The following is a 9,745-nucleotide window of genomic DNA, read 5'->3' on the forward strand; positions in this document are numbered from 1 at the left end:
CACACACACACATCCTCATCTTCATTTTTTAATCTCCTCCTTGTCATGGTAGAGGCGGTCTGGGGGCCTTTTCTAGGGTTGAGCGGATCGATCCAAATGTGGATAGTATTGATACCAGCGCTGGTATTGGATACTAGTAGACTGGATCTAGAGTGATTGAACTGATACTTTGTTTATCTCATCCTCTAAGCTTCCCCCCTCTAAGTTCAGTGCATTGTTCACATTCATCAGAAAGTAGACATGTCTGTGCAAACAAAACTCCTCTCATGCAGGACCACTTTGCTCCGCTCCCTCCTCGGTGCTGTGTTGTGTCTAGTTGACCTGTGATCGAGTGACTCAGCAGCACTGAGTAGTGACATGCTGCAATGAGTCAGAAAGTGTAGCATTGTGTAAAAGTACTCAATAGGTTTAAATGAAGTAACTGCAAACAGTGATAAGTGCTGGAAGGAAATTCTTTGCTGTGGCAAAATCATCGACTTGTTTAAAGACATGAAAGAGCATTGTCCCGGAACAAGCAGGAAATGAAATGAAGAGAGGAGGAAGTGAATCCCTCAGACAGACACACACCCTCAACACAGAGACAGAGGTCACAGTCCTTTCAGAGAGGCAATGAATATCCAGGAAGCTGACATAGTAGTGAAAGTAATGTTTAATAACTGATGTTGGTTCTTCAGCTTTAGTTAATTTGAATGTGTTATTGGTCATCATAGTTGTGGTCGTTAAATACGTTCAGATTTGGAAAACTGATGATGATTCATCTCATAAATCATCTCACACACTATCCCCTACATAAGCTGCCTTTGTAAGTTAAAAGTATTGGTATTGGCAATTGTGGCTCTATATTTTGTTGCTATTGGATTGATACCAAAAACGGCAGTATCACACACTGCTAGCCTTTTCCTTTCTCTCTCTCCTCTCAGGTGGAGTTGTGGGCTGGCTCTTCTCTCTGGGCACACCTGATGGGGGAAGCTCTGTTTTTTCCAGGCTTCAGTCGTCACACTTGTTTCTCATCTCTTCACCAATGAGCAGTACTTAAAGACCGGCTTGTGCCTCCACTTGCTGCCAGATTGGTGTTGCCTCAGCGGTGTGACGCCTCCTGTGAAAGGACAGCTGGAATTTCCTCTTTGCCATTTTTGTGTTGCTGTGGACTTTCCTGAACTCAACTCTTGCCACTCAGACCTTTCCCCACAAACCTGCCACAAAAGGAATTCTCACAGGCCGCTTACCTGCAAACTCTCCCCCGACTCCTCTGCCTTTCAGTGATCCCTCCACAGTGTGTTGATAAAGGTAATCAAGTAAACTTTCAGCTCCACTTTTCTTCAGAAATAAGGAATCATTCTGGTGCACTCACCTTTGGCTGAATCTTACTCTTGTTTCAGTGTTTTTAGTGCATCCCCACTGTTTTCCTGTAACCAAGACACTTACCTGCACAATTACCTGCAGCCTTTCCTAACGTTTTTAACTTCCAAGTTCCTGTAAATAAACCCTTTAAAGCTGGTACAGTCAACGTATTAAATGCACAAAAATAACAACAAAGGAAAAGAAAACTAGGGAAAAATTACTGAGGCTTTGCTTAAAATGAAAAACAATGTTCTAGCATTCATTGCCCAATATTTAAGAGAAAATGCATATTTTAGTAAGTTAGTATATTTAATGTTTGAAAATAATTTGGGGTGTGATTTTGTATTTCCACATTGAATATGAATTTTGCCTGTAAAAATTCTGTTCAAATTTGCACTCAGACACAATGAGTCAGACACTTACTATGTGTAATACAGCTGATTCCATTTTTTTTTTACATGTTTATCGTTGGATAATTCACACACCAACTATCATGTTGAATTATTTGATTTGTGAGTTCCAATTTTAGCAGCGTTGTCTGACAATGTTTGGTGGGCACGCTCTTCTGTTTACTCTTATAAACCGAACAAAGCTGAAAACAGATGCACGCTCGTGTGTGATTCATCACTCGAAGCAGTGCTTGATCAATTGAACGTTTATGAATTTTAAAGTGCACACATTTGATACTCTGAGCGCATTTCCTCTTTAAATAAACAGAGTTTTCCCACAAACGGCGTGTGGAGCACACCTCACTTGTAAATATTTGAGTCAGTGCTTCAGAAAAATTACCCAAATTTGGTCTGAACAAAATTTCCCTGTTTGATGTCTTGGGAGGGGGGCAGGGGGGTGAAGTTGCAGAATGAGAACCTGACAGATCTTTTTCAATGGGAGAGGAAAATTCTTCTTTCCAGCCAATGAATATTTAATGCAGAGAAAGGTTTCTTAATAAAATACTGTGCAGGCCAGTCAAAGACATGTTGGGCCAAGAGTGTCTTGGGGGAGCTTCTGTTGCTGTGAAAGGAAAATATCAGCCTGTGAATACTAAAAGGGACAATAACAAAGCAGGGAAAGACAGGGAGAAAAAAGAGTGAGGGGAGACTCTTGTGCATTTTTATGTGTAAAGCCTGAAGTCTAATCAGTTCTGAAAGAGGATAAATTTGCTTATTTTAAGTAAATATTAATTTCTGATGACTCATAATGTATAGCTCAAAAGGTTCTCATTCAGCTGTCGTGTAATACAATACATGATGAAAAACAAGTATGGCTAGCAGCTTGGGCTGAGCTACAGTTTCAAAGATATGTGAACGGACACTGAAACACACTAAGGGCACTTTACTGGAGATAAATAACAGTCTTAGAGTTCAGCAAAGGTTTGGGAGGCCGAAGTCACACGATCGCTGTGGATATGACACAATGCCACACTACAGATTGGAAAAACAAAATCAACCAACAAACAAAACCAAAATAAAACCCTTGCACTACCCACTGCGACTCAAGATGTAAAAATCATAGTGGTTGTAAAAACCTGAAGACAATTAATATGACTTGTTTTGATTCTGTGTATAAATGTATAATACCCAGTCTTCTGAAAAGCCAAGCACAGTCTTACTGCTTCTATAGGAATTAAGATGGTAAATAGTAGCCAGGTGCTGATAATCAAATGCATTTGATTAATTACTTATCAGAAACAGAAGTTCAGGTAGCTTGCTGGTCTGGAGCTTTCAGATATGTGTAAACAGAATGCCACAATCTTCCCAGGAGTGGATGTATCGGCACACCCAATTCACCCAATGTCAGACCACGAATTGCTTGAGAAACTGTAACCCCCCCCTCCCCCCAAAAAAAACCCCACGACCCAAAAACCAAAAAACAACCCAAGAGCTACATTCCAGACTATGCAGGGCTCAGCACTAGAAAAGGACAGATTATTGTTTGGAAGAATTTCCTGGAGAGACCTTTTCTCTAAAAAAAAAAAAATTGCTGCACATCTTAGGTTTGCAAAGCTGTATTCGAACAAACCACAAGAGTTCAGGAGCAATGTCTTTTTGACAGAGGGGATGAATGCCTCGTTCGTTGGTGAAAACGAAACACAGCATATGAACACAAACAACTCACAATAACAGTCAATCATGGAGGTCGAGGGGTGATGATTTGGGCTTGTTTTGCAGCCACATCACTTGAGCAGTTTGCAGTTATTGCGTCAACCAACTCCTCTGTACACCAAAATATTCTAGAGTCACTGTGAGACATCTATCCAATAACTAAAGCTTTGCCCAAACTGAGTCATGCAACAGAACATTGATCCCAAGCACAGCAGCTATAGAACCTAGGTGGTGCAATAGCCCAGTCAAAGTCCAGATCTCAACCTCAGGAATATGATTTAGTGGGAACTTTAAGAGAGCTGTACATAAAGGTGTGCCTGCAAACTTCAATGAGTTGATACAGAAACTGAATACTCCAAGTTGTGGCTCCTAAAGGTGGCTCCACAAGCTACTCTATCATGGGATGTACTTTGCTTTTCACAGGACTGCATAGAATCCTGTAATAACTTATTTTATTTACTCCAACCCGACTATGTGATTAAAAAAACTAAATGAAGGAAAATCTGATTATCACAGTCGCTGGCTTTTCAGCTTTAATGCGTGACTGGTACAGAGAAGCTATGCATGAAAAGCAGATTGCTTAGGAAGTTGAGTGCTTTGTTGTGCAGTGGGTGCCCTAAGTGCTCAGCGGAAGCTGACTGAATAATTTTTATGCTCCATGTTAAAACTGCCTTCAAGCTGTCACAGACAGACAGCAGGTCAAATCAGGGGTAAAAAGGTCATAGACTGCCTGATGTCTGCTGTGCTTTGGCATTATTTATGATAATTTATTTATATTTATAATGTAGCAATGCATGCCTGCGGACTTGTTTTCATACCGTGACTTTCCAGAGTGTGTTGAGGGGTAAATAAACAGGTTCCAATAGACCTGATGATTAGCCTTAAATTGAGATATGTTGAGCGTTAATTAAAGGAGATGCATTTTCCTAATTGAACATACAGAGATGTATTTTCACATGTGACATATAATCAGAGACACCAAACATACACACTATGTCTTGAATTGTGTTACATTAATTTATTTCAGAGCGCTAATGGCATTTGAAGTTCAAGGTTAATGGTGAAACGTGAATGGCTATTCTATCATGTAAGCTTCATTTAATGGCGTGACACTAATGGCTTTCACCTCTCAACAACTTACCAAAGACAAATAAAGAAAACATTCTTTCCGTGTGCTTTTTTAAAAAGCTTTATCAAAGTTGCCAAGTACAAAACAAAGTTAAACCGTTTCACAAAGTAACAAGAGGGCAAAATAGGAGAGAAAGCATAAAAACACAATAAAACAATTAATTTGCTGAGTTTGATTAAAGAATTTGAGACAATAGGAGGGGAGGGAGCGTGCAATCAAGAATCAAGGATAAAAAAAAAAAAAGTAAAACCCCTTAAAATGACAAGATTAAAACTGATGGTCAAATCCACCTTTAAACTTAGGTGTAGAAGAAAGGCTGTAATTGTCTCTTCTTTGGGTTTGTTTAGTTCTGCTTTAGTCAGAGCAAAGCGAGCTAGCACACACAAGATGAGATGCATGGATATATAACCTTTTAAAGGTCTGTGAAGGGCAGACGAGAACATGTTTAACCAAGGATTTCTGTAAAGCAGAGCATTTTTTCTTTTGCTTTGGCATTTGAAGAAAAATCTGAATCATTTTTGAAGCTGTAAACTATGCACTACATTTAGTGCATACATCTGTTTTTCATCTCCAAACAACTTGTTTCATCCTTGTTTAGCTGACAAATAACAAAGTGAAGCATAGTTTATGGGCTTTCCTTTGAAAAAACAATACATTATGACTGCCAAGTTCACTCAGCAACCTCATAAAAACACCACCATGCAAAAGTCTTTTTTTTTTTTTACCTTATTATGTAAATGTAGGAGATATTTGCTCAGGCATTGTTTATACTACAACAAACCATAGTGGATGAGTGTTGAGAAATGATATTATTACAGATCCTGTCTCGAGTGTATTTGTTTTAAAAAATGTAGGTGTGCATATTTTTTTGTATTAGAAAATACTGAGCTCTTTGAAAAACAAATGTCAGAGAGAAAATTGCACAATTGATTTATAATGTTTTCTAAGTAACTATATGAAAGGTAGCTGGCATTTTCTGAAAACATTTATAATTTTGTGCTGTATTCAAAGGCCCTTGCAATGCTGAATCTTCAGCTCTTCACTTATTAAAAGGTCAAAAATGTATATTCCCTATTTAGTTTTTCTTAGATATTCTTTTTTTCCCTCGATTCTTCTATTCATGCCATATTGGACTCTCCATTTGGACAAATAAATGAGAAAAATACAAGTGTCGCTAACTATGAAGTGTCACAAAAAGAAAGCAAAACTACAATATTACAACATATAAGTATTTCACATATAGTATGTCACAGTTATCAGTAAGGATGTGCACTAATTCCTTAATCAACTAAATGTGAAAAAAAATTAGACTAACAGCTTACTCTAGAACTAAGAAACACTCAGATATTAAGTCAAATTTGAGAACCATTTAAAGAAAAAATGTGAAAAACTGATGACAACGAGTTTTAAACCAGTAATTACGTTCATTAATGTTCATGTTCATGCCGCTTAACTGTGCAGCACTTGGCATCGTGCATTATCAACATTACACGTCATACTCCAGACAGTGAAGAAGAGAAAGCCGATGTTAAATATTGAATTAAATTAAATTTTATTCAATTAAATTTTTTTTATAGAGCACCAAATCACAACAACAGTCACATCAAGGCGTTTTACATTATAAGGTAGACCCTACAATAATACATATAGAGAAAAACCCAACAATCATATGACCCCCGATGAGCAAGCAATTTGGCGACAGTGGGAAGGAAACCGTGACCGGCAGATGATATCTTGATTTTTGTAACTTGCCACATTGCGCCATGACTGTCACAATTGACGACTGTGCCGGGTTTTACTGCCATTTGATATGATATTGATAACGATAATCTTGCAGAGAAGCTCAGAGACAAACTTGTACACAGAGAGAGATGTTGCAACTGTTTTGAAAACTTAGGTTTATGGAAAGAACTTTGCAAACCAACACTCAGCAAAGTCTTTCCTTCTGGTTTTGACTTCTTCTCCTCCTTATCAGGGTGTATGACGCAAATTGTCAGAGTGGCGAGACCTATTGTTTCAGGGAATGCTGCAGCGGCTTCTTGCACCTTAATGGGGTGTACATATGACTGCATCTGTGTGATAATGGCACGATAGTGAGTGAAGCAACCACTGTGGAGGGTATATTGGCACCTTAAGCACAGAAGCTCAGACTTCCCTCTCTTCACCTCTGCCTTTCCCAGACCAGCCAATAGATGTAATCTCTCCAGTGTGTCCCAGTTCTACGCCAGGGCCTCCTCCTGGACATGCCTGACCAGAACACCTTACCTAAGTGACGACAGCATTAGCCATCTTCTTTTGATGTGAAGAAGTAGCGACTCTACTCTGAAACCCTCCTAAATGATTACACTCCTCAACCTATCGCTAAGGTAGAGCTCATCCACCTTTCGGATAAAGCTATTTTCCACTGCTTGTATCAACAATCTCAATCTAATAGAGTTAACAAAAAGATGAAGCCAAAATGAACAGGTTTTCTCAACAACAACCAGTATTGGGCATAAATTAAAATTTTAACAATTACATAAACGTCTGGTAAGTCTGGTACCGACCAGTGACAACAGCAACTATTAGTCAGCTAGTCACACACATCCCTAGTTATCAGTACTACCATATCATGACACCACAGTTTTGAAGGGTTATGTTTGTGTTTATATTTACACATACTATAAATTATAAATTTATATTGGAATGCTTTTTGAATTCCTTGTAGTGGATCTGCCCAGAATTCTGATTAGATGCTTGAATCACCTCAGTTGGTTCCCTTCGGCATGAAAGAGCAGTGGCTCAACTCCGAGCTCCCTCCAGATGTCCACAGCTGAGCCCAACCACCCCACGAAGGACAGCTTGTATCCTCAATCTCATTTGTTTGTTTTTCACCCAGAGTTTGTGACCATAGGTAAGGGTTGGAACGTAGACCAACTGGTAAATTGAAAGCTTCTTCTTCCAGTTCTGTGCTCTCGTCATGACAGTGACACGCCGCACCAATCTGCAGGTCAGTGCTTATCCATGAGAGACTGAAGTGTTTCTCTAAACTGGCAAAAGTGAAGCTGAAATAAGAGTGATCAGGGGTTATTTGATGCTGTTTTTTGAGAGCCTTGCAGAAGAAGAGGCTGGATTTGCTGTACTGCTCTAAAAGGTAGTGATTCCCAACCAGCAGACGTGAGCAGTTGACAGAGATGAGTGCTGCGGCTGAAAGAAATTGCAGACCTGTCAACTAGAATAAACCACAGAGCTTGCTGGCAAACTGTCCCTAACAGTACAAGTAAAGAAGCTGCTCTGTGCATGACAATTACATCATTGGATGGAAATGCAAAATGTCCCTTCTTTTCTGTATGATGCAAAACAATGATTCAGTAATGTGTTTTCTGTGTCTCTTTTCTCCAAAAAATCAAGACTCACACTGTAAGAAATTTTCCTGTTTGTTCACAGGCAAGTGGTGGTGATAGATTTGCCAGGTTTAAACTTCTTTTACAGTCTCAGATTTTCATAACAACACTGTCTATAAAAATGTTACAGTGTTTTTGTTATTCCTAATATACTCCTTTCCCTACTGCTTGGTAAGCTCTTATTCTGTTATTTTAGTGCACTTTGCTCTTTATTCCTGTAAGTTGTTCTAGAATACTTTTGATCGACACTCTTTTGCCAAAAGTATTCACTCACCCACCCAAATCAATGAATTCAGGTGTTCCAATGACTTCCATGGCCACAGGTGTATGAAATCAGTCACATAGTCATGCAGACTGCTTCTACAGGCATTTGAGGAAGAATGGGTCACTCTCAGGAGCTCACTGAATGTCAGCATGATATCATGATAGGATGCCACTAATGCAACAAGCCCATTAGAGAAATTTCCTTGCTGCTAAATATTCCACACTAGTTAGTGGTTTTATAACAAAGTGGAACCAATTGGGAACAACAGCAACTCAGCCATGAAGTGGTAGGTCACAAAAAATCAGAGTCAAGGGATGCTGAGTAACATAGTGTGCAGAGGTCACCAACTTTCTGCTGAGTCAATTGCTACAGATCTCTAAACTTCATGTGACCTTCAGATTAACTCAGGAACAATGCATACAGAGCTTCATGGAGTGAGTTTTCATTGCTGAGCAGCTACATCCAAGCTCTACATCACGAAGCACAATACAAAGTGCCAGATACAGTGGTGTAAAGCATCCGCCACTTTACTCTAGAGTAGTGGAGACATAATAGTGGTTGCCAGGAGAACAATACTTGTCTGACTGCAAATTGACACTTGTAAAGTTTGGTGGAGGGGATTATGGTGTAGGGTTGTTTTTCAGGAGTTGGGCTCAGCCTCGTAGTTCCAGTAAAATAAATTCTTAATGTTCAGCCCCAACTTTGTGGGAACAATTTGGGTATGGCCATTTCCTGTTCCAACATGACTACACATCACTACACAAAGCAAGGTCAATAAGAACATGGATGAGTGAGTTTGGTGTTTGGTGAAAAAACTTGACTGACCTGCACAGAGTCCTGACCTCAACCCAACAGAACATGTTGAGTTAGAGTGAAGAGTGTGTGTCAGGCCTTCTCATCCAACCTTAGTATCTGACCTCACAAATACACTTCTGGATGAATGGTCAGAAATTCCCCGTAAGCACATGCCTAAAGCTTGTGGAAAGAAGAGCTGAAGCTGTTATAGCTACAAAGGGTGGATCAAAACCCTATGGATTAAGAATGGGACCACTCAAGTCAATGACATCAAGAAACACAATTTATTAATGTTCAATTTATTAATGTCCACTCATGTCACATATGTAACGCCAACCTTAAAATCAATACTGTGGACATTTTGCATGCAGAATGTGCTGCACAAAGGGTTGGAAAGCATTCGCACAAGAAATCAAGGTTGGGCATACAGAGGTTGGAATTTACCATCCTGATGATGCTTCCAGGATTGGACTTGGCAAAGTAGCAAGAATAGTCATAAGGATGTTTCACAATCCTACATGCTCTGGTTCTGCTCCTGCTGGCACGTAAGTCCTGCAGAATGGGGAGCATAGAGCCAATGGTACGTGCAGCTGAGCTGTCTGAGCTGGTTAAGCCATTGCATCTTCTTTTCCCGCTAGGATGTGTGTGTGTGTGTGTGTGTGTGTGTGTGTGTGTGTGTGTGTGTGTGTGTGTGTGTGTGTGTGTGTGTGTGTGTGTGTGTGTGTGTGTG

This window comes from Haplochromis burtoni, unplaced genomic scaffold (assembly GCF_018398535.1).
Source record: "Haplochromis burtoni strain Fernald_Lab_line unplaced genomic scaffold, NCSU_Asbu1 Contig_50, whole genome shotgun sequence".
NCBI lineage: Eukaryota > Metazoa > Chordata > Actinopteri > Cichliformes > Cichlidae > Haplochromis > Haplochromis burtoni.